The sequence below is a fragment of the Motacilla alba genome, chromosome Z (assembly GCF_015832195.1).
Source record: "Motacilla alba alba isolate MOTALB_02 chromosome Z, Motacilla_alba_V1.0_pri, whole genome shotgun sequence".
Lineage (NCBI taxonomy): Eukaryota > Metazoa > Chordata > Aves > Passeriformes > Motacillidae > Motacilla > Motacilla alba.
In genome coordinates, this window is record NC_052046.1 from 75,378,867 (window position 1) to 75,404,262 (window position 25,396).

Below are 25,396 nucleotides of genomic sequence, written 5' to 3' on the forward strand. Positions count from 1 at the left end.
AATAATTGACAGTCCTCCAGATGTCTGCTGTCAGTTTGTGTTCATTGTGACGTAAAAAAAAAAAAAAAAGCAGATATGCATAATTTATCAATGCCATGCACAAGACTGTATGGATCTCATTTTAAAATTAAGATGAAAAATTCTCGTTTCTGACACTTCCATGTAAAAAAAATATTTTAGGGTGTCCCTGTCAAGGGTAGGAGCTGAAATCTGTATTTCATCTATTTAGACAAGTGCTGCTTTTACTGCAGCAGTGTTTGCACACATGAATTGTTCTCAGGGAAGCCCTGAGTCTGGACATCAGCCCCACTGGTTTGGTGGTGAGCAAGGTGTGGAGAAGTTGGGTGGTGGGGCCCAGCATGTCTGTGGGAGCTGGAAAACGGACTGGCTGAAAAATCACACCGTTTATTCCCTGGGATGTTCCAGGTTTTTTGGTGGTCTTGGCTTTTGTTTTATCATGGGAGAAAGACAAGGGGGTTTCGTGCTGTGCCTTGATCTCGGCGCATCTGGACACGCAACTTGGGTGAGCGTGAGGCAGAGAGGAGTAACCTGTGTAAATCTGCACGGGCATCTTTGTAGGAAAGAGGTGGAGCTTCCTTTTCTTCCCTGTCACTGTTAATGGTGTGCTCCTTAAATATGATGGATTTATGAGTATGTTGAGCATGTCTTTCCTTTTTTTGTCTTATTTCTGTGCTCCTCACTTGCGGGCGCAATGGCTGAACAATGAGCCGTGTGGTGTGACAGGTAAATTTCACAATTTACCTGCTGTAATGGTGTGCTCTGTGCTGCTGTTCAATCATCTCAGAATTTTACTTGCCTGATTAGTTGAGTGCAGCAGATTTTCAATTTAAATGTAACTTCATCTGCTTGATTAAAAATGTAACAGAACATTATCTGTTGCAAATAAATTTCAGAGGAAAAGATGATTTCGCCTGTTTAAAAATAACATCTGTTTATATTGGCTGGGAGCAGATGATTAATACCTCTCTAATTTCGAGGTTTACCAGTCCAGCTCACCTGTCTCTTTGCATGGGTAGCTGAAATTGATGGCTGTCGGGCATAAACATTTACCTGTTGATGTTTATTTGATGGATTTCTTTTTTAAGGATAATATAGAATCCCATCATTGGGCATTCATTTACTTGCTGCTCGTCAAGATGACTGACAGCTTTGCCAGCGACAGGGAGAGAGGCTTTCCTGCCTGGCACGCAGGAGACATCCGCTGCGGCGCGGTGAGTGCCTCGCCGAGGGCGCGGGTCCCTGGATTTCGGGCTCCGTGTTCATTTTGGCGAGCGGAGGGCAGGCTGCGGCCGCGCCGGGCGTCTGACGGGCGTCCAGCCCTGCTCCTGCAGAGCTGCTGCTTGCCCACGCCACAGGGCAGCTCCTCGGGCTGGAGCACCCAGGCCAGCGCAGGGCTGGGGCTGAGCCCCAGAGGACAGGGACGCGCGGGGCTGACGCCGTCCTGCTGTGTGAGAGCCTGACTGAGAGACGCGGGGCTCCGGGCGGCCTGCCAAATGCACTTGATTCCGTGCAGGACCTTACAGCAGGCCAGGGCCGTGGGCGACAGAGCCTGTGCCTACAGAGCCTGTGCCTACAGCTGTCAGCTCCAGCTGCAGGCAGGCCTGGGGACCCCTTGGTTTTGGTTACAATGCACTATATACTTTTCTTTTGGTTACAATGCATTATGTACTTCTCTTTTGGCTACAATGCATTATTTACTTTTCTTTTGGCTACAATGCATTATTTACTTTTCTTTTGGTTACAAATGCATTATACACTTTTCTTTTGGTTACAATGCATTATATACTTTTCTTTTGGTTACAAATGCATTATACACTTTTCTTTTGGTTACAATGCATTATATACTTTTCTTTTGGTTACAATGCATTATTTACTTTTCTTTTGGTTACAATGCATTATATACTTTTCTTTTGGTTACAAATGCATTATTTACTTCTCTTTTGGCTACAATGCATTAGTTACTTTTCTTTTGGTTACAAATGCATTATATACTTTTCTTTTGGCTACAATGCATTATTTACTTTTCTTTTGGTTACAATGCACTATTTACTTTTCTTTGCTGAGCATCTTAACGCAGTAGAACCAATCTATACCTTAACTTTTACCTATAGCCTATCATAACTACTGTAATTACCATATCCATGTTACTGTTCTCCAGTCACTAAAAGTCAGCACATTACAGTTTGAGCTAGAAGTTGTTTTTCAGTTTCCTTGCAGTGGAAAATTCTGAGACCTTTTTTCTGCTTGCAGCATTGGCAGGCTTGTTTGCCTGTGCTATCTTTGTGCTTGGTAAAAGCATCTTCTTGTTTGGGGTGGGTCTATCCTTTGCTCCAAGTCATAAAAACCCCTTCTAACTAACATAGCCTGTACCTCCTTGGCTGTCCAGTCAGACTGGCTCTGCAGTTCTTTTCTTCTGTATCAAAACTTGCTTCCGTCTCTATTCCCGTTTCAGATTCTGCGTTCAAAAATCTTTCTGCTAAGCACACACAGATCTGTGAGACTTTCTTGTCCAACTTTGATCCTTCCCAGCACTGCTGTGTGGCAGCACCACCGCTGCTGCTCCTGGCCACCATCAGCCAGGGCACAAAGGATGCCAGCTGCTCCTGCCATCAGCCCCTGGCCAGTGCTGGCCATGCTCAGCAGCTCCAGCCCCGCTCGGTGCCCTCTCCTCAGTGAGCCCCAGGCGCCCTGCAGCCTGCCAGAGCTGCTCTGCAGCTGAGCCCACCCCTGCCCGGGGCTGTGTGCCTGTGTTCCTACTGCTCTCTCCAGGTTTGGTCTTCTCAATCCACAGGTTAGGTGTTGCAGAAAGATCTGCAGCCTCTTCATCTCGCTCATCTCCTAAAGCTATGAAAAAATAATTATTTCTGAGAGAGATCAAGCTGTGTTTAAATTCAATTCATGTTAAGGTAGCTGAGGAAAATGCTGTAAAAGCCTTGCCTTGTCTTTGAGTGAAGCCTGACTGTGCACACCTGGGTCACACTGACGCAGCATCCAGGGACGGGGCTGCAGCTCCCAGTTTCCTGTCATTTCCCTGTGGCTTGCTTCCAGACCACGGTGGGTTTGCTGTGCAGCTTACAGCTAAGGCTGCTGCTGAAGAAAGTAAATACAGCAGTGACCCACGCTTTCCTCATGCTCACAGCTGGTTTTTGTCCCAGGCTAAGCAGTGATGCTTTTTCTCCCATTTATTCTTCCTCAGCCTGGGTATTCCCAGCCTTTCCCGAGCCCATTACATTGTTCCCACAGCCTAAAGTGACAGCAGCTCGGCAAGGGAACCAAAACTCTGATGTCAATGTCTGTGTGTGGCTGGTAGTGCAATTCTCAGTGTCGAGGGGAGCCTCCCTTCCTCACAAACCAGCTGTGGTACACAGGTTACCTGTGGAGGTGTTTGGTTTTTTTTCCTGCTGCTGTAACACTTCGGAAAACTCACATCGAATGTTCATTTCTCTTCCAGTGGTTCTTGAATTGTCAAATGCACATATAAAAACCAGTCTATTACCAGATTGATTCTCCTGTCTCTGAAGCTGGCACAAAAGCTGTGGCATCTCCCTCAGACACACCTCACTTCCAGACAAATACAGTCCTGAATCAGGAGAGCAGCCCTTTGTGTTCAGCTTCTCCTTTGGCACGTTTTCAGGAGGTTTTGGTGTATGTTATTACACATACAATCCTACAATTCCCCTAAATATGCAGGTTTGTTAACACACAGCCTTGATACCACCAGAGGCTTCCGTGTTTGTCAGCTGGAGACATGAATGTCTTTTACTGGGCACCTCTGTGAACATAGCAAATCACGTCCACTTTGGAGAAAAACCCTTTCTTTTTGAATTGCCATTTGTTTTGTATTGTTTTGCCCTCTGTATAGTAAATACAGAGGAGTTCTGTGTGCTGGGCATGTAAATAAACCTGTTAGGTTTGGGGGTTTTTAGTATAGTCTATTTCTCTTTATTATATATGAGTGAAAGGGTTATTGTATTTTCAGATCTAGAAGCTCAAGACTAATCCAGGCTGCGCGGAAAACAAGGGGGTGTACTTCAGGGGATTTGCTGGAGTTGGGCTATTGTTGGTCTCAAAACACAGCCTCAATGGGCCTAGATGACCTCATCTTTTGCTGCCCGCTAATCCACCACCTCCATTTTCACCATGTCTCAGAAAAGTTTATTTAAGGAGACTTGCAGTGGAATAATAGCTGGCGCTTTGCATAAGTCATAAAGTCAAAGTTAAACAAGTACATCTGTGTTGCGCTTTGTGTACCCAACAGCGAAGGGAAAAACTTCAAAATTTGCCGTTGGAGTAGATTTTGATAATAAAGCTTTAATTTTAGAGGGTGACATTAAAGCGTGGAGCAGCCTCGTGCAGCCCCTAGCCGCGTTTCTGTGTAGCGTCTGCGGGTCGCCTGGCGGATGCTGAAGCGCAGGTGGCTTGAGTCAGTGCTAGCAAAACAGGAATTGCCTCTGAGTGGCATCTCCTTCCTTGTGTGCTCACGCCTGGAACCGTTCAGGGCTGGCTCGGATGGGGCATGGGGCATGGGCATGCCCATGACAGGGAGGTTGCACTGGAGGGACTTTATGGTCCCTCCCAACCCAATCCGTTCCATGATTTCTGGTTTCTGTGGTCCCTGAGGCTGCCACACGTGCCAGAGCCCTCCAGACCCGTGTCACAGCTGGGACTGGGCATGGCCAGGTTGTCCTTCAGGTGTGGATTCTGTCATTGCAGCTGCCCCCAGCAGCTGAAGTTGTCTGTGGTACTGTGAAATGCCATCTAAGGATAATTGGGAAGCATGATTTTAGCACCCACTGTAGTTGGAAGCCTCAGCCCCCTTGTGCCGAAAGAAAAAATGCTCTGCAGAGGTCCTTGCTTTTAATTTTCTCAAGGAGCTGGAACCTAGCTATGTTCTGTATAAAGCTGCCAGTAGGAGTTAACTGTGAAGGAGAAAAAAGGCAGAGCAGACCCGCAAAAGTATTCTCATGGTCCTACCCCCAGTTGTTGTTAGGGTAGCTAGTAGGCAAGAGATGTGTGGGATGCAGTTATTTGGCCAGTCACAGAACCAAAAAATAGGACTTGGAGGTTAAAAAGCTGAGGTTCACCACAGGAACGTTTAGAGTCACAGCTGATCCCCCCACCTCTGAGCCGTGCCACCAAGGTCTGCAGCCACTGCTCTGGCAGCTGCACCATGGGAATTTATACACTGATTTTATACCCTGAGCCACATTTCGGGGGCAAGGGGAGCACAGTTCATGGCCGCATGACTCCGTGGTGATGGGCCTTGTTAAAATGTCACTTCCCAAGTGCTTTTCCACTGATTTGCTTTTGTGGTGCCATTTTTTCTAATCCACATCAGCAGTGTTTCAGTGAATGTTTACGTAGTTTAAATTTCTTCAGCTGAGCGTGCTTACCTGAACATCCCAGGTAAGAAGGGAGGTACTGCAATCACAGGTAGCTGCAGGTTGCTGTGCATGCCCTTTTGTGGTCTTGCAGGTTGGATCTGGCAGTGGGATGTCTTCCTCCTGCAGCTTGCATTATATACTCCCATTTTTAGCAATGGTAATGCGTGCTGGCAACGAGAGCAGTGATTGCAGTCTAGCAGTCTGCTTGAAAGCAAGTTTATTTACTCTTGTAAACAATTTTACTAGTAAAAGTAACTTTACTAGGATTTTGCAATCCCTTGCTCATGAAGCAGCGTAAGATCCCCTACACCATTTTCAGAGCTCCTGATTTTTAGTGCCTAAGGTTTTGTTTGTGCAGTTAGGGCGAAATTATTCCGAAAAATTGATGGGGTTTGGTAAAACATGGTTCTTCAGACAAAATTATGCTTTTCCTGCTGTTGGCCACCAAGTTGCAGCGTCACAACCTGCTGCCCTAAAAGCCTGCCCAGGAGACAGCAGTTGGGGCTCTGTGGCTCCACGGATTTTCATTAGCTTCCACGTTGTTTGTAGGACATCGGGAAAACTCACTCATCGGTGGCAAAAAAAGGATATTCCTGAAACTCCAGCTTCCCCCACGCGGAGTGACCATGACAAAGGTGGTTTTTTTTTTTAATTCCCCTTTCACACATTAGTGTGATTAGCGTGTAGTTGATTGGCATCAACTTTCTACCCAAACCAGTGGAATTCTTCCGCGCAGCACAGACAGTGCTGTGAAAATGTAAAGTTCATCAGCAAGCTGTGTGTTTTTTATCCACTTGCATGTAATTTAGAGATTATATAGTGTAATAGGATTTATAACATTACGCTGTTTAATCTTTATGGGGCTGCACACACGCTCAGCACAGCTAGCAGGATGCAGCTCTTGCCCTCAACATACAACAGCAAGCAACACGTGCCGATCTGCAGGACTGCTGTTTCTTTAATCAGCATTAATGGCAATGAAGAGCTGCAAGCCCTGGACAGCACAGACGCAGGGGACTCACCGTCTTACTTGGGAGGACGGGGCGGTGCTGGTTTGAGGGAAATCTCTGTTAGATGTGGAGGGTGTTTGTATTTCCGTGTCAGAAAACTGCTGTGCTTGAGGATGTGCTTTGAAAAGCGACCTAGAAAGGGCCAGATTAGCCAGAGAAAAGATGGTGATTTTCCTGAACCTGAGGAGTTAAGATTCTGCAGCCATCTTGTGGTGTACAAAGCTCCAAGCTGAATGGTTTGGGAATGGGTGATTTCTCCTTTACAGTACAAGAAGCAAATGCCCAGAAATGCAGGACGACCACTGGAAGCAGAGGGTGCTGTGGCAGACACTGCAGTGCTTTTAACGGGTGTTCAAACCTTAGTCCCAGTCAAGTGGACTTGGATCTGCACCTTCCTCAGTGCAAAATGCTTCCAGGCATCCCTTTGTCATCCCGTGCTTTCTCAAATGCATCCTTCCACTTTGCTGTTTAACCCTACAACATCACAGGGAGACAAGCTCCTGCAGAACCTAATGTCACCTGGGATTCAGGATGTCAGGTGACATTCGCCACCCAAAAAAGGCACTTCCCACCCCAAAGCAGGCACTTTCCAGCTGACCTGATCGGGGTCTCCCTTGGTCTGGCTGGACACAGGAGGCTGTGCCCCTCTTTCCTGCGCCTGGTTGGGGTGTGCAGCACGCCAGGTGCCCTTGCCAGGCTTTTCTGGTCCTTCACGGAATCCCGAGGACGTTTGCTTTGTGAGAGTCACTGGCAGCAGGTGAGGAGGAGGAGGTGATGCTGCATCTGTCGGTGTTGTGTTGGGTGACAGAGAGGGGAGCCTCCACCCTCCTGGTGGCTCAGCTCTGTCGGGTTCAGCACGGGGTAGTGACACACCTTTACCTGCTAACAGCTGTGAGCTGGACTGAAGCTGGTTGCTAAACTTATAAATTCCTTGGAGAAATGATGACATTTTGTCATCAGAGTATTTTCATTGCAACTGATCAGGCATTATACCCTCAAAGGCTGTAATTTTACACCAGTTTTGAGAGACTGTGCTGATTTTGCCCCTGTTTAAGTTTACATTGAGCAATCATGAAAGAGCTGCTGGTCCTCTGAAGTTCAGAATATTTTAGAAGGAGGGATGAAGGACAGAGTAGAATTTCTGTGCTCTGTCTTGTGAAAGAGAAAAGAGAGTTTCAGCATTAATCCAGTGTAAGTTATGATGAGCCAGGAAGCAGTGATCCCCTGCAACAAGGGCTGGTTGCTGCCCTTCAAACAGACAAAAGAAGCAGAGCCAGGCCTTTGTGTGAAGCAGAAGAAATTGGAGAAATTCAGAAGCTGGGTATAACTTTTCCACTTCTTCCAGAGCCCAGTATGGTTTGCAGCTCCTGAGTCTTTCCTTTGATAAAAAAGCCACTCAGTAATATATTTGTCAGAAGCACCAGATGTCAAATGCCTGCCTTGCAAAGAGCCAAACCAGAGCCATTTCTGCACCAAAACGTGCTGCAGGGCGCTTGAGTTTGTGGTGACAGGAGCAGGGCTGTCATGTCACCCCTCAGCAGGGACAGGGGTCCAGGTGGCACCACGTCTGTGCCCCTGCCTGGGGCTTGGGCACCCTCTGGGGCTCCTGTCCTGCATTCCCTGCTCCAGCTGTGCCTCTGGGGCTCCTGTCCTGCATTCCCTGCTCCAGCTGTGCCCTCTGGGGCTGCTGTCCTGCATTCCCAGCTCCAGCTGTGCCTCTGGGGCTGCTGTCCTGCATTCCCAGCTCCAGCTGTGCCTCTGGGGCTCCTGTCCTGCATTCCCAGCTCCAGCTGTGCCTCTGGGGCTGCTGTCCTGCATTCCCAGCTCCAGCTGTGCCTCTGGGGCTCCTGTCCTGCATTCCCAGCTCCAGCTGTGCCTCTGGGGCTCCTGTCCTGCATTCCCTGCTCCAGCTGTGCCTCTGGGGCTCCTGTCCTGCATTCCCAGCTCCAGCTGTGCCCTCTGGGGCTCCTGTCCTGCATTCCCTGCTCCAGCTGTGCCCTCTGGGGCTCCTGTCCTGCATTCCCAGCTCCAGCTGTGCCTCTGGGGCTCCTGTCCTGCATTCCCAGCTCCAGCTGTGCCTCTGGGGCTGCTGTCCTGCATTCCCAGCTCCAGCTGTGCCTCTGGGGCTCCTGTCCTGCATTCCCAGCTCCAGCTGTGCCTCTGGGGCTCCTGTCCTGCATTCCCTGCTCCAGCTGTGCCTGTGGGGCTGCTGTCCTGCATTCCCAGCTCCAGCTGTGCCCTCTGGGGCTGCTGTCCTGCATTCCCAGCTCCAGCTGTGCCCTCTGGGGCTGCTGTCCTGCATTCCCAGCTCCAGCTGTGCCCTCTGGGGCTGCTGTCCTGCATTCCCAGCTCCAGCTGTGCCTCTGGGGCTCCTGTCCTGCATTCCCTGCTCCAGCTGTGCCCTCTGGGGCTCCTGTCCTGCATTCCCAGCTCCAGCTGTGCCTCTGGTGGCTCGAGGGGCTGAGCCCAGCTCCTTCCCTGCAGCAGGAATTGTCACTTGGAGAGAGACATCCATGCAGGGCTGGCGTGTGAGCGTGCAGCTCCAACAAAGTGACTGTCACCCCACAAACCTGCCCAAAATGTCCTTTTCTTCCTCCCGTCCTCCTGTGCAGCTTTTCTTTATTTTTTAATACAAAATGTCAACTTTTTGGCGTTGGCGTTATTCCTTAGAATGGATCTTTTCTTTGTGTGAAATAAGCTTTGGGTGTTTATTTAGATGTTCACTGGAACTGTGTGGAGAGCAGTAATTGTGTGGCACTAAAGAATTAATCCATTTAGTCATGGGAAGCCCTGCTTAGCCCCTTTTTTTTTTTTTTTTTTTTTTTAGCATAACAGGCAATTTTAAGGTGTTACAACTTTATTTAGAAATTATATTTTACTGCTTGTTTGGTAAACTTGTTTTCGTCTGGGAAAAAAGCAAACTCCTCGTATTTTCTTATTTTAAGATGAATCCTCACTGTCATCTGTGGAGCTCTATTTTTGTGCCTTTATTCTTGAATTTCCAAATGGACAATGTTCCTGTGAAACAAGTCCTCCTGACTGTTTTATGGCGGCCGCTAAGCCAGCTTAGGGAATCTTACCATTTAAAGCACAGGATTGTCTCCTCAGAGCCCTGCACGGGTAAGATGACGTCCAAAGCTTCCTGCAGCTCCTGTGTCCTGCCTTTCAGTGCCGTTCAAGCTGTCATGCTCGGGGGTTTTTTTGTTGGCCGGGTGCTTAGCCTCCCCGAGCATACTCCTGCTCCCGCTGCAGAGCTGCTGTCTCTCTCAGGAGCTCAGCAGGGAACCGTTTGTTCCAGCCCCGTCCAGCAGCATTCCAGCGTGTCCCCCTGGGCCAGGGGCATCCCCGGGGGCTGCTCCCCGAGGGGCTGAGGCACAGGGGGACACCAGGGACCCCAGACCCTGCTGCCCTGGGGCAAACCCTGCTCCCCGAGGGGCTGAGGCACAGGGACGTGTGGATCACCTGGCCAGGGGGAGAGGAAGTGTGCGTTGGACTTTGTCTAACCAGAAGGCAAATTAGTTACTTTATCATGCTGTGTTATTCTGTATTATTTTATTCTGTATTCTGTCTTCTGTATTGTATCGTATGACATTACATCACATCACATCATATCACATCACATCATATCACATCATATCATATCATATCATATCATATCATATCATATCATACTATATTCTACTATAATATACTGTATTACATTACATTACATATATATTATATTATAATATATTATATTACATAATATTATATCATATTCTATTCTATTCTATTCTATTCTATTTATTATATCATATTATATCACATTATATTATATCAAGTTATATTATATTATATTATATTATATTATATTATATTATATTATATTATATTATATTATATTATATTATATTATATTATATTATATTATATTATATTATATTATATTATATTATGTCATGTCATGTCATATTATATTATATTACATTACATATATTATATTATAATATATTATAATAGATAATATTATATCATATTCTATTCTATTCTATTTATTATATCATATTATATCACGTTATATTATATTATATTGTATTACATTACACTACATTATATTATATTATATTATATTATATTACATTACATTATATTACATTATATTAAATTACATTACATTACATTACATTACATTACATTACATTATATTATATTATTATTCTGCTGTGGCGCAAACACGGGCACAGCAAATGAGACAACAATTCTGTTTTTCCTTTCCCTCAGTCCGTAGAATCCCAGGAATATCCTTGGGAAGAGCTGTGCCTGGCTTTTCTCTGCAGAGAAATGTGCTGGCAGGGGCCGGCTGTGCCCAGCCTGCCTGCAGAGTGGCAGCCTGAGCCTTTGGAAAAACGCCTGGAGCCACACACCGGGCAAGAGCAGAGCTCACGGAGCGCTGGAGAACTGGCAGGCACAGCTGGAATATCCTGGGCAGGGCAAGGAGCTGGGCCCGCGTGGGCGCTTCCAGCCTGGAATATCCTGGGATCCATTGGCTCTGTGTGACACAGCTGGGCTCCGCGTGGGTGCTTCCAGCCTGGAATATCCTGGGATCCATTGGCTCTGTGTGACACAGCTGGGCTCCGCGTGGGTGCTTCCAGCCTGGAATATCCTGGGATCCATTGCCTCTGTGTGACACAGCTGGGCTCCGCGTGGGTGCTTCCAGCCTGGAATATCCTGGGATCCATTGCCTCTGTGTGACACAGCTGGGCTCCGCGTGGGTGCTTCCAGCCTGGAATATCCTGGGATCCATTCTGTGGCTCTGTGGTGGCGCTTTAGGAAGTGCAGCATGTTCTGGGTGCTGGAGCCCCATGCCAGCTGTTCCGCTTTTCCTTCTATTCCTGTGAAAGTTTCGGGAGGAAACTGTTGAAAATGAACCCAGTAAAGTGTTGATCAGTAGCGTAAAGGTGACACGGTCAGCTGTTTGCCTGGAAAATTGTGGTCCATCCGGAGAGGTAAGTGAAAATACTGCTTTTAGGAGGAGTGTGTGTGGGCCAGAGCAGGGCAGCACGTGGATGGGAGCTGCCTCTGGATGGCTGGTTCCTGTTCTCCCAAGCCTTGGGTGTCGCTGGCAGAAGGGAATTTGGGCTCAGTTGTTACTTTAGAGCTGTCAGATGTAATATCTTCCCTGTGGCAGGGCTGGATCTTTTTGAGCTGCACTTGTACCTCAGAGCTGTGTTTACCTTGGAATGCTGACAGATTTCCTGGCAGGAATAGAACAGGTGGAAGGTTAAGGCATGTGGGCTACTGGTTGCAGAAATGCAATTATTTTTGTTTTGCCATCAGCAAAGGGTGCACATCAGCATTTCTTGGATTGGGAACCTGATTTTCAGGCCCTTAAACATGTGCCTGTGTTTATGATGCTGAATGCTGTCATTGCACAGAGCTAAACATTGCAAATGTGTTTAAAGAGGATGGGTGCAACACTGGTGGCAGCCCTCATTCAGATCTCCTTCAGTCAGATTTCCTGGGCAGCACCTGCCACCCATGCTTTGGGTAGGAAAACACTGGATGGGATGGTCCTCTCTGCAGCTGTGATGTCAGAAATCCACAGTTCGTGTTAATTTAAAAAAGGAAAAAAAAATCAAAAGGTCTAAAATAATCTCCTCAGCATTGCTTGGGCGTTCAGGGCCGCCCCTGCAATGTCTGGCCTCTGCACAGGATATCTCTGGGGTGGCTGCGTGCTTGGTTTTGGCATCAGGATGGGAATTTAATTATTTTCTGGTGATTGGGCGTTCCCTGGCTTTGGCCAATTTATCTTGGTGGCTTTGCCATCCCATCTCTGGTCCTCGGTCCAGGACATGGTGAAGATTTGCAGCTGAGTTCAGGAAAACATCAATAGTGGGTCCTTTTGACCCAAATTCAAAGCTGTCTTTGCATTGCTGAAGTATCAACTTCAAATGCCATGTCTGGAGACCTAAATTTTTCCTCTTTCCTGCTCGTTGCTTTGTTCCATGTCTTGTAAATGGATTTTTCACGTCTTTAAAAAAAATCAGTGTAATTGTTTTAATGAGATTTCTTGTTTTTAGGCGGTGCCCTGTGGTTTGCTTCATGTAATTACAAAGCAAGGTGCAGCTGCAGCAGAGTATCAGCGGAGGAGGAAAGGAATGGGCAAAGGGAAAACGCCAGAACTCTCTGGGCAAGGGCTCTCCTGGCCAGCACAGCAGATAACCTGCACGCTCATTATTTGCCAGCTCCCTCATTCCCTCCAGGCATGAGAAAAGAAATCCTACAGGACTGAGATAGGGTTTGATGGCAGCTGCCTGGCTCTCCTTACCTGCAGGGAAGCGCTGCGTTTGGGGTGCCCGGACTTGCAGCCCCTCCAGCTGTTTCACCTGTGTCACAGCCCGGGTGTTCTCCTCTCCAGCCAGTGCCAGGAGAGGAGTGCCCTGAGAGCAGCAGCTCTGCTGGGGGTGCCCTGCTGTCCCCGAAGGCTTGGCTCACCTGTGCCCACCTGTGTGGGGCTTCCTCTGGGGCAGGGAGGGCACGGAGCAGCAGCGAGCACCCCCTGGCTCTTCTCTCGCAAGAAGGGGAGTCGCTGTCATTTATTCTCCCTATTTTTCTCAAAAGGCAGCAAAGTGTGATTGAAACCAAGGTGCAGCACCTGCTTTGAGTCTCCAGGAGCAGCACCCATGCCCAGCCTGCAGCGGGGTTTGGGCTGCAGCTGCTGCAGCTCAGCCGGGGCCCCAGATGGTGCTGCCTAATCCCCAGGAGAATCCCTGTCCTGGAGGCAGCTCTTATCGCTCCAGACCACTGCAGACATTGTCTGAATAATACAAACATGCAATGCATGAGTTTCACTTCCTCGAACAGCACAAAGACACAGGAAGTGGAGTTAAGCATTACAAGAACAGGGCTGACATTACCGAAAGCCGAGCTATTTTTGCTGCCCCAATAAGGTCGCTGGTGGTTTGGGGGGGCAAGGGGCACACTCCAGCCTGCCAGTTGTGCTGTGCCGCTGAGAATTGCGGTGCAAAACCGCTTTAAAGAACGTTTTTGCATTTGTTTTGCCCGCGCTGCCCGTTGCCGTTAGCTCACCTGGGCGACGCTCCAGGTGCTGCTCGGCTGGAGCTGCTGGAAACGCCCAGGCTCCTCGGTTTTCCCGGGGGAAGCGTGTCCCGGTTGTCCTGGCAGCTGTGGGACAGACGGGCTCTGCTCCTTCCCAGAGGGGCTCGCGGGCACTGAGGGGGAACATCTCCATAATTCCCTCATGGAATTATTTTGGGCCGTAAGTTTGCGCCCTCTTGTTTATTTCCTGCCACACGTGCCTTTAAAAACGGTCCACGTTAGGCTTTTGGCAGCCCGATTTTAATTTTAAGGAGCAGTCTGGATCCGTTAACCCTGGCAGGCGGCGCAGGCTGTGTCCAGGTGTGTCGTGATCTTTGTCCCCTCTGGGGTTCATTTCCATCTCCACAATTATGCCCGTGCTTCAGTGGAGACCCAAGGTGTAGCGCTGGCTCGAAAGCATCTGCTTAAATTTCAAAATTAAATAAAATAATTTTTTTTTAAAAAACCCAAACCCTAGCCATTGCTGGAGCAGTGTTCATAACGACAGATTATTGTCGATTTATCATCAGCCTCTTGTTTTTTACTGAGCTGCAAAGCCCGTGCTGATTTCACGTTCTACCTGGTTCATAATATGCTGAGTTGTTCCACCCCATACCTGAAAAATTACAAAGGTGCTCAGGGTCCTGGTGGCTCCTTCTGGTGCTATATGAGAGCCTAGTCTTCTACTGCCTAATATATAGCCCGCTGCTCTGGGATCAACAACCAAAATATCTCAGGCACTTCTGTGGAAAATGTCTGTCCAGGTCTCTGTCACCTTGCTGCTGGAGTCATAATTTGGGGGGTTTCTGCTTTACTTGAAAGAAAGCAAACAAAAATTATTTGACTTTTCATTTGCAAACACTTCAAAGTCCTGTGGCCTTTTTTTGCTGCATTAAACAGGAGAACAAAATGGCAGTAAATTATCAACAGTTTTATTCTAATGTAGGTCCAGCTGCACTCAGAAGAGAGCACAGATTAATGTTTCTCCCTGTTTTAAACAACTGCATCCCAGCCAGCAGAGTTTTGGTGAGGATGCACGTGTGCTGAAGGTGTCATTATTCAGACTTCTTTCAGTTGAAACTGTTTCATAAAGAACTACTTAATTTTTTCTCTCTAGTTTAATTTTGGCAAAAGCTGGTGGAGGGGCTAATATTTCCTAGCGAGACTGGTGCTAGAAAGCTTTTATGCATTCAGTTTGCATCCCTCAATACTAATTTTTGGCATAATTTATCCTGCATGCGGGTTTCCCGGGCACAGTAACTCCAGGAGCACGGCAGAGCAATCCACTCTCCAGAGCTGAATATACAAGATAAAAGGTGTTTGAGATTAATATGCAAACATTTGGGAAACAGTGGAAGTGGGAGCTGGCTTTCCTGAGTGACAAAACGCCCGAAGACAAGGAGGGTGGGCGGGGGTGGCAGAATTTGGGCGCTGCCAGCGTGAGGAGCAGGCGAGGGCTCGTGCCCGGTGCCATCACAGAAGATGAGGTGCAGCAGGACTCAACTTCCCTCTCTGTACTTGAAAGGTTTCTCTGTGTTCTCTTTAATTTTAACAGCATTGATATTCTGTTTGCTTTATGAAACCCTTTATTACAAACAGTTATGAATATGAACATCTCATTTGACTGCTGATGAACAGAGGGGAAAATCTAAATTAAAACTTTAAATACCACTATTTAATTACCCAAATGGCTTTGACTGTGTTAAAGAGTGCCTGGGATTATTCTGTTTTTCAATTTGTTTTAATGCTTCCTCGGTAAAAGCTGATGGATTCCCAGGCCCATTGCTGTCACTGATGAACTATATAAAGATAAATGACATTATGGTAAATTCCACTTAATGACACATTTTTAATTTTCAGAACACAGACATTTTCTGGCTAGTGAATGAAGGCTAATTACCTCAAGATCAGAACAAAATAACTCCTCATTTTGAAAGATAATAGAAAAGAAATGTTGCAGATTAATGATGCTATTTATCTTTAAAAGAAAAAAAACTCTATCTTTATCCTGATAGTGCAGTTCCCTGAGGAACACAGTTATAAAATGAATCTGAAGTCGCAACTTAATAGGTTATTAAAATTATTTGAGTGTGGGCTCCTCTGGTTCAGCCTTTCCATAAATTTAAATTGGAGGTCTGCTGTGTTTCTGAGGAAAGCAGCTTGTTTACGAGGCCGCAGGGAGCAGACGGGGTGCTGACAGAAGGCACGCCTCGCCCCGGCCTGGAGCTCCCTTTCTCAGCCTGAATGGCGCTGATGTGTTTCAGAGGCAGTTGAGAGAAAAGTTTAGAGTGCCTGAATGATGTTACGCCGGTGTCCTTTCTTTCCAGCGTGTGTCCTGATAGGAAGGAGCGGGAATGAAGGGCACGGGGATAAATCTGCTGCGGGGACACCGGCAGCTGGGGCTCCTGCACAGGGGTGCTGTGGCTGGTGGCACAGGTGGCACCCTCAGGTGGCACCCTCAGGTGGCACCCTTGGTCCTTGCTGCCCTCCTGAGCAGTGCAGAGGGTGGAAAAACATCCGACACACAGCAGACCTCCAAATTACATTTATGGGAAGGCTGCACCAGAGGAGCCCGCACTCAAACAATTTTAATAACCTATTGAGTTGTGGCTTCAGATTGATTCTACAGCTGAGTGTGAGCTCTGCAGGTGCTGGCCAGGGTGTCCTGCTCGTCTGTCATTGTCCCTCTCCCTCCTGACATGACATGTGTGCCGTGGAAGCAAATTCCTGTCAGGTACTCAACTGTACGAAAATTCTGTTGCAAAAGGAAATTTTCCTCCGTGAAAATACCTTTTGTGTCTGTTTTTGCCTAGTCCTGGGAATCTGGGCCCTGGCAGACTGTCAGTCAGGCTGCTGGACTGTGCTGTGTGTGCTCCCAGCCCCACGGCCACTGCGTGGGACTGGTGTGTGCCTTGGCTCTGCTGACTTCACTCTGCAGCAGCAGGGGACACGTGAGCGCAGCTGAGCAGGTTGGGAAGGAGCTCTTGGAGCTCCCAAGGCTGGAGCAGAGGCAGGTGGAGGAAAACCTCACTAACTGGATTAGGTATCGTGGCTGAAGGAGCACCTAGGTCTTGGGGCTGGTTTTTGTTTTCTTTCCTGTGTGTTCAAGAGGCAGCGTGTCGTTTTCCCTTGGCCGAGCTCGGCTGTGAGCTGTGGCTCCATCCACAGCAGAGCTGGGATCTGCTGCTCCCACTGGTGCTCCAGGGCCCCGGGGACGGCCGTGTCCCCTGTGCCATCGGCAGCCTGGGCACCCAGGGGTCGCTGCTGCTGCCTCTTCCCAACTGCTCGTGCCCCTCTGCCTTTGGGCTAATTAGTTAGGTAATTACTGAACTAAATACCGAATTCAACATTGAAGTGCAGCCTGGGCTTCGGGGAGCTCCCTTCCTGTCGGGACCCAGGACATTCTTCTGGCTGCCCTGGATGGCTGCAGACCCTGGCGGGGGGCTCAGAGGCCTTGGCACAGAGTCAGAGACACCTGTGCCTTCGATTTCAGTTCATTACCAACTTTCTGTGAAGATTTACAAGCCACAAGAATTTGAGCAGAGTGATAGTCAATTTGCCACACGGTGAAAAAGTAGAATTTGGGGGTTTTAGAATGGAGGTTCAAGAGGCAAGGTGGAGGAGTCTGGGGGTGTCCTGTCCTTCTCCTTCTTCTTGTCCTCCATCTTCTGCTGTGATGGAGACACTTTTGGATTGGTTTAGAGTGGAGACACACTGTCCAACGTAGGTGATAGGCATTGGAGAATTATTGTACATAAAGTACAATAGTTCTTAGTATAGAAAGTTAACACCACCCAAGGGTGGTCACTGTGCCTCAACCCGACCTGGACAGTCCTCAGCAGGTCAGAGGAATAGATAAGGAAAAATCAACAACCTTGAAAAGCTGAACCAACGAACCCCTGCTTCTTCTTCGGTCGCGGGACTGGGAGGAAAAAGACTTTCTGACACCTCGGGGTCCTCACAGGCACAGACACCCAGGCCTTGCAGAGCAGGGGCTCCAGCACTGCGTGTCCCCCAGCCCCTCACGCCGCGGTGCCACGGCTGCACAGGCTGCCAGGGGAGCAGTGCCGCGTCCTCTCTGCGCCCCTCTCAGCCAGAGAGCTGCTTCCAGCCACCACAGGCTGCTGGCATCCCTCCCTCCCGTGCCCCTGCGGCTGCCCCTGCGCCGCTGGCTCCCCCAAACCTTCCCGAGGAGCCTCTGGAAACCCCACTGTGGTACCCGTGAAAGAGCGACCTAAAGGGAGCGTTTTGTACCACTGGAGGTCAGCCTGTTTGGGTGCAAGCTGTGCCCAAAAGGATGGATGGGTAGTCCCAGGAAAAACGCGTTGCTGGCAGTTTTATCATGTCTGCTGGGATTCGTGCTGGCTGTCAGGCATGATGGAATACCAAAGCCCCAGCCTGGTCACTCACTGACAAAGTGCAACATTCTGATGGCAGCAGTCAGGAGCATTTTCAGCACCTCTGGTGCTGCTGTATTTTTGGTGCTACTGTATTTTTGGTGCTATTGTATTTTTGGTGCTATTTTTTAATTTCTCACAGCTCTGACTATCCTGTGCGTGTTCCTTCCACTCATCTCTTGCAGTAGCATCTTTGCTCTTTGCCTGGGACTCTCCTTTTGGGTTGTGCAGGCATTGGTGGCCTGTGGTCTGGCAGAAGGCCATGATCTGGAGATCATCATACACAATTGGTGTACACGGTGCCAAAGTAAAGAGGGAAATACACAGCAGATTAATTTTGGTTGAGCTGGGAAAAGGTTCTGCATTGGGTTTTTTACGAGCTCTTGGCAGACCTAGGAGGTTTCACCCCTGTAGTTTAAGATTCCACCGTGGGTACTTGGTGTGGATGAATCAGCAGTTCACACAGCAGCATTTTCTGTGGACTATTTTTCTATTTGGGGAAGTGTAATGTGAATTAATTCTGTGTCCTGGAGGGGGACAGAGCTGGGTTAGCTCGGGCAGGGGAGCAGTGGCTCACACGCCAGGGCAGTCCCACGTGCTTCAGAGCCAGCTAGCCCCCTCCCAGGTGATCTGCTGTGGCTTCCAGGAGCCCAGCAGGTAATTCAGGAATGCTGATCAGCAGAAATCACTCTCGGTAAGAAAAATGTTTATTTTCAAAAGGTTAGGTTCCTAAGGCCAGCTGAGGCTGCCTCGCTTCTTGAACTCTGTTTTTGAAAATTGTGTGTCGGTTTTACTTTTTGCAGTTTAGGTTTTTGGAGGCTTAGGATCGTGGGGACAGTCTGGGGAAAAAGCCTCTCTTAGGTGCATTGTGGTATCAAAGCTATGGTTCTTGCTTGTGTCATTATGGTAATACAGATGTAGAGTGCAAATGGTATGTATCACTTAGGTTTGAACCACAGTACAGTGCTTTGGGATGATATTTTTACAGTCAGTTTTCCTGATTCATTGTAGCAGTGCACCAAATATCAAAGACAGGTATGGGAATATCTTGCCGATGTTTCTGATGGATTCTGCCAGGAGAAACTGCAATTTTGGTTTTTTAATTTATATGGCTTTGGGTTTTCTGTTGGGCAGTTGTCAATATGACTGAGAAGATGTCATTAAAAAAAAAATAAAATTTTCATTTACATGATGTTATCCATGGCTGTTGTGGCTCATATCTAGCATTCATACATAAATTCCTCCAATTGTACTAATGGAATTCCAGTCCCAGGCAGCAGCATTTTACAACACCATAGCAAAAAAGCAATGTCTGAAACTAGGAGTGTCTCTAAGAAGTTCTTTCATGTTGAAGCAAAAATGTGCTCAGCAGAAAGAAATGTAAATTTAGGGAAAATCTCCAATTTCCTATTCTATGCAAAGCTTTGATTTTTTGCTGATTCAGGCAGTAGGGTTGACATTGGAGCTTCTCATTTCTTCTGAAATAATCACTTTTTACTTTGGAACAGCCTTTCATTTTTCACAGCACTATCTTCTGAAACAGTCCACTTTGTATGTATGAATCTGTTTTTCTCCAGATAACACAGAAAGTAAAACTATTAGAAACAGGTTCCCATCTATTACTTTCCGGAGCCCATAGAGAAATACTAATTTTCAGTGGCACCCATTTGGGAACTTTACTGATGTCTTTTGCCCCCCTTTCAAAAAAAGACAGAAAGAGGAAGAAGGAAACGCATCTGTAGTCTAAATTGGCTGTGCCAAATAAAACACTGAATTTCAAAAGAGCGCGTAAAAGGCAGATAGTCCGTGGTAATAAAGCCGTCAGTAAAAGGCTGGTGGTGGCTGAGGAGGATTGCAGAGGCTGTCCTGGAGGGGTGCAGAGCCGTCTCTGCAGCCACAGGCCCTGCCTGCTGGGTGATGCTCAGCACTCTTGGTCATGCCTTGGGTCCCATGCAGCTCTGCCCTCGCAGGAGCACAGTTTTAGCCCCTGTGTAGAGGGGGGCTTGTGTTTTATGATGGTGAGCGTATTCTAAACAAGAAGCCTGGGGAGATTTGCCCTTTTTTTTGACATGAGGACCACCTGATCTGCTTGCATCCCTGGCCTAGTCACTGCTGGCATTAAAAACACCCCAGACTCTTTAGGGTTCCACTAAGGTTTGCTTTGTGTATGGATTTCCATTTATTGCTTCTCTCTTCTGACCACTTTTTCCAGTATCTTTTTTTCCGTGGAAATAAAACCCCCAATCCCCCCGCCGCTGCTTTGCTCTAAGGGAGCACCTTCTGTGTGGCTCAGGGTTTTCAGTGGAGATCTCTTCTGCACCCAGCTGCTTCCTGGCTTCCCTGTGTGACGGTCACACCGCTGCCCCCCGCCTGGGCAGATGCGCTGTGCTCTGTGTCCCTCCCATCCTGGCGGCTGTGCCACAGGCCGGTCCCCTCTGCAGAGGTCACTGCAGGGGGCTGCCGTGGGCATCTGCCCCTCTCCCTGCTCGTGTCCCCGGTGCTGGTGTTGGTTTTGGGGTGCACTGGGAGCCTGTGCTGCCGTGGGCATCTGCCCCTCTCCCTGCTCGTGTCCCCGGTGCTGGTGTTGGTTTTGGGGTGCACTGCAGTGGGCACTCTCCTCCTCCTCTCCCTGCTCGTGTCCCTGGTGCTGGTGTTGGTTTTGGGGTGCATTGGGAGCCTGTGCTGCCGTGGGCACCTGCCCCTCTCCCTGCTCGTGTCCCCGGTGCTGGTGTTGGTTTTGGGGTGCATTGGGAGGTTGTGCTGCCATGGGCACTCTGCTGTCCTCGCTGCTCATGTCCCCAGGGCTAGATGGGGACCAACATCCCCAGTGCTGGTGTTGGTTTCAGGGTGCACTAGGATACCCCAAGTGCTGCCCCAGGACACCCCACGGCTGCCAAAGTGTCATGTGTTCTTTTGGAGAAGGAAATGCTGCATGTTCCAAAAAGCAGATGGTTTTCAGCTCGTGCCTTTAGGGGCAGTCAGCTCCGGTGTGCAGGTGTTTAGGTTTTCCACAGCCACTGTTCCTGCTGTTCGTGTTTGTGTCGCCCACTCCCGCCACAGTTACCTCAAACGACCCAAGTGAGGGTGTTTTACAAGACCTTTCTCTTGGAGAAGGTCTGTCCTTACAGCGAGTCCCTGAGTGCTCCTGGCACCTCTCCCCATGGCCGTAGGTAGCAAGTGACACATCCAGCGCCCTGTCAATGTCACGGCCTCGCGTCGCCGTGCTGAAAGGTATCTCCTCCGTTTATTGTTCCCTGCTAGTTGTTTCTTTGGGAGCAGGCCTCTTGTATGGCTATTTGTTGAACTGTGTACCTACTGAATTAGTCAAAGACCTGTATAAAACCATTTTTTTCTTTTCCTCTTTACCCCTCCCCCAAACTTGCTTTTGTTATGTATTGGCTTGCTAATCCTTGTGTTGAGCAGTATCAGACATCACCTTTCTTGGGGGCACTTAGTCCACTCTTCCGCTTTCTTTGTCAAAGGGCTCCCTTAATAGGAGAAGTCAACAGGGAGGACAAAAGGGATTGAAAGTTGTATTTAATCGGGGTCAGAGAGGTGGTGTTCAGAGTGACGGGCCCACAGGCAGGCTGGCCTTTTATGCTTTCCGACACAGATGGTCCCAGAGCATTCAGCTAAGTGAAGAGAAAGCTGCCCAGTGAAAGCTATTGTGGGGCAGCATCGTTACAGTTGAGAAGGGTTGCCAGGGGTAACTGGAGAGTATCACCAGCATCCTGTGATCACTAGTCTGTGCCATTGAAAACCCCAGACCCGGGATCGTTCTGGGTCCCTTGGCATCCTCCCGGTGCTCTGGCGTAAGCAGCAGTGTCTCAGGCTACCTTTTTGAAATTTAATATCAGTGTTTCTACTTTGAGGCGCATAAACTGTAGAGTCATTTGCATTTCTTAATTTCAGAGTAGCCACCTTCTGCAAAACATACAGCCACTTGCTTTGGAACATATTGCTTTTCTTCCCCCAGGGAATAGTCTAATAATATTTGAACTTATTAAGATAACACTGTGTTTACAGAAACTTAATTTTTTAACATTTTTCTGAGTGCATGAATAGCTGAATTAAAAAAAAAAAAAATAAAAGGAAGAGGGGGAAAAAAAAAAGGAGCTTACGTAATTCAGCATGAATAAAGACTGCAGGCATGTGCAAAAGCTTTGGAGACTGTGCCCAGGAGAACCCCAGGAGTTTGGTGCAGTACCTCCTTCGGTCCAACCAAGTGGCACTTTGCAGCAGGTGAAACGTGTTCCTGACAGGACACCTGAATGCTGCTTTTCTCTCTGAACAGCAGCAGCCCTGCTGGCTTTCTGCTGAAGCTGTAGGTGCTGGCGGCTGTGACTCAGGTGGAATGCTGTTTGAAAGAGCAAGTACGAGCAGAAGCCTTGAGTGGAAGCACGAGAAGGTCAGCGCTGAAAACTGACTGGAGCCCAGCAGCCTTCCCTCAGCACGAGGCCACGGAGAGCCCCGGCTGCAGCCCTGGGCCCCCGGGGCCTTGGGACGGCTCTGGCAGAGCCAGCTGTGCTGCTTGGTGTCCAGAGCAGAGCCAGCTGTGCCTCCGGTGCCCAGAGCAGAGCCAGCTGTGCTGCTCAGTGCCCAGAGCAGAGCCAGCTGTGCCTCTGGTGTCCAGAGCAGATCCAGCTGTGCCTCTGGTGTCCAGAGCAGAGCCAGCTGTGCCTCTGGTGTCCAGAGCAGAGCCAGCTGTGCTGCTGGTGCCCAGAGCAGATCGAGCTGTGCCTCCGGTGTCCAGAGCAGAGCCAGCTGTGCTGCCAGTGCCCAGAGCAGATCCAGCTGTGCCTCTGGTGTCCAGAGCAGAGCCAGCTGTGCTGCCCAGTGCCCAGAGCAGAGCCAGCTGTTCTGCCCAGTGCCCAGAGCAGAGCCAGCTGTACTGCTGGTGCCCAGAGCAGATCCAGATGTGCTGCTCAGTGCCCAGAGCAGAGCCAGCTGTGCCTCCGGTGCCCAGAGCAGATCCAGCTGTGCTGCTGGTGCCCAGAGCAGATCCAGCTGTGCTGCTGGTGCCCAGAGCAGATCCAGATGTGCTGCTCAGTGCCCAGAGCAGAGCCAGCTGTGCTGCCCGGTGCCCAGAGCAGATCCAGCTGTGCCTCCAGTGTCCAGAGCAGATCCAGCTGTGCTGCTGGTGCCCAGAGCAGATCCAGCTGTGCCTCCAGTGTCCAGAGCAGAGCCAGCTGTGCTGCCCAGCCCAGATCCAGCTGTGCTGCCCAAAGCAGAGCCAGCTGTGCCGCCCAAAGCAGATCCAGCTGTGCCGCCCAAAGCAGATCCAGCTGTGCTGCCCAAAGCAGAGCCAGCTGTGCTGCCCAAAGCAGAGCCAGCTGTGCCGCCTGCCAGCGCCTGCACACCCAGGGCAGCTCCTCTGTCACTGGGTGCCAGCCAGTCCTGGCTGTGGGACAGGGAGCGATGGGACAGCCAGGGATCCAAAACAGGGATCACACACAGGGATCCAAAACAGGGATCCAAAACAGGGATCACACACAGGGATCACACACAGGGATCCAAAACAGGGATCCAAAACAGGGATCACACACAGGGATCACACACAGGGATCCAAAACAGGGATCACACACAGGGATCACACACAGGGATCACACACAGGGATCTCACACAGGGATCACACACAGGGATCCAAAACAGGGATCACAAACAGGGATCCCAAAAAGGGATCACAGCCAGGGATCAGACACAGGCATCCAAAACAGGGATCACAAACAGGGATCACACACAGGGATCAGAGCCAGGGATCCCAGACAGGGATCACACACAGGGATCACACACAGGGATCACACACAGGGCTCACAAACAGGGATCATGGCCCAGGGATGACAGCCAGGGATCCCAAACAGGGATCCCAGACAGGGATCACACACAGGAATCACAAACAGGGATCACAAACAGGGATCACGGCCCAGAATCACAGCCAGGGATTACCCCCAGGGATTACCCCCAGGGATCACAAACAGGGATCACGGCCCAGAATCACAGCCAGGGATTACCTCCAGGGATTACCCCCAGGGATCACAGCCCGGGGTCCCTGCCAGGGGTCACAGCCCAGCCTTGGCTGTGTCATTGGCCTTCTTCCCCATCAGTCACCACGAGAGCGCCGCCTGCCACAGGGCCACGTGGGAGCATCACAGTGCTGCCATTTGTGTGATCTCAGTCACACAGGCAGTCCCCACGCTGGCTGCCATATGACTCAAATATTTGAACTAAAAAGCGGTTGTTTTGGATATTTCAGCACTTGTGGACATTTTCAGCAGGGCAGATACTGCCCACCATTAGGCAGCTGCCATTCTCCACTTGCTGGTTCCCTGCCCAGGTCACTGAGGTGTCCCAACCTGAGCACTCCTGTTGGTATCAGAGACTGTGGTGGCACCTGCAGGGATGACCCCTGGGTCCTCCTCGGCACTCCCTTTTTGTGTGGTGGCAGGGTCGGGGGCTGTGGATGAAAACCCTGTTTGTGCCAGAATTGTTTGTGGGTTTGTTACGGCGCTGTCAGATCGCAAAGGAAGGGGAGGTTTTGCTGGGCTTTGTCGAGGCAGGCAGCCTTGGAAGTCCAAGTATAATCTTCATTATAATGAAACAGAAATAATGAAGGCTGGAGGCAGGTGTGTAATTCAAAGAGCGTGATGTCAGAGACAATGGCAGAAACGAAATCAGTGTTTCTACAGCTCCTGAGATATGTTCTTTTCAGGCAACCAGTGAATTTATCATTCTTTATATTTCCAAAGGAGGGAGGCTAGCTGTGCGTTCCTTTCTCAGATTAAATAGTTGGCCCACTTGTTTTCCAGATTCCGAGTGTTGCTGGTGAGTGATGTAATCTGTTTGCTTTAAATAGTGTGTTTACTTGCCTGCATTTATGTTGAGTAGGTGGCTTTTTACATTTATACCTTATTTTCATTTTTTAAACCCATTTGAAGATCTGCTTTTTACATTTATACCTTATTTTCATTTTTTAAACCCGTTTGAAGATCTGCTGCGTAACAAATTGCAGATTACCTTTCCCTTGTGCTTCCCTCTGCAGCTCTGTTAAAAATAATAATAATAATAATAATAATGTAATCACATCTTTCCTAGTGCATCATCGAGTTTGTTGATCTTACACAAACACAGATGTAAATGAAAGCAAGTGTAGAAAATGCATCTCAAATGTACTTCCTTCCCAATTGTTTTAAAGTTAACGTCTGATTTTCAGACATGTCTGATTTCAGTCATACCTGAATCATCTGGATCACTAACTAATGGCAAAAGGAGATGCAAACTTGGGCAACCCAGCATTTCTTTGTAGCTCATATGTCCAGCACTTGTTTGAGGTTGTACTCGGCACAGGTCCTTGCTGCCACCCAGAATTCCTAACATTTTGGGAGTTTCCTGCCTCTGGTCTTGGCCTGAATTAAGGAGGTAAGAGTCTGGGAAGAGATCTGTAACTCTGGTTTCCCACTGGCGGTTCAGGTTTGGATTGTTTTTCCTGAACCACACGCTCTTGTCATCA

At 48.9% G+C, this 25,396-nt stretch overlaps 1 protein-coding gene across 3 annotated transcripts in view; it reads left to right on the forward strand.

Annotated features, from left to right (window-relative positions):
* ZCCHC7 (zinc finger CCHC-type containing 7) overlaps positions 1-25,396 on the forward strand; it is a 97,368-nt gene that overhangs the window by 22,155 nt on the left and 49,817 nt on the right. The gene's annotated exons all lie outside the window — the stretch shown is intronic.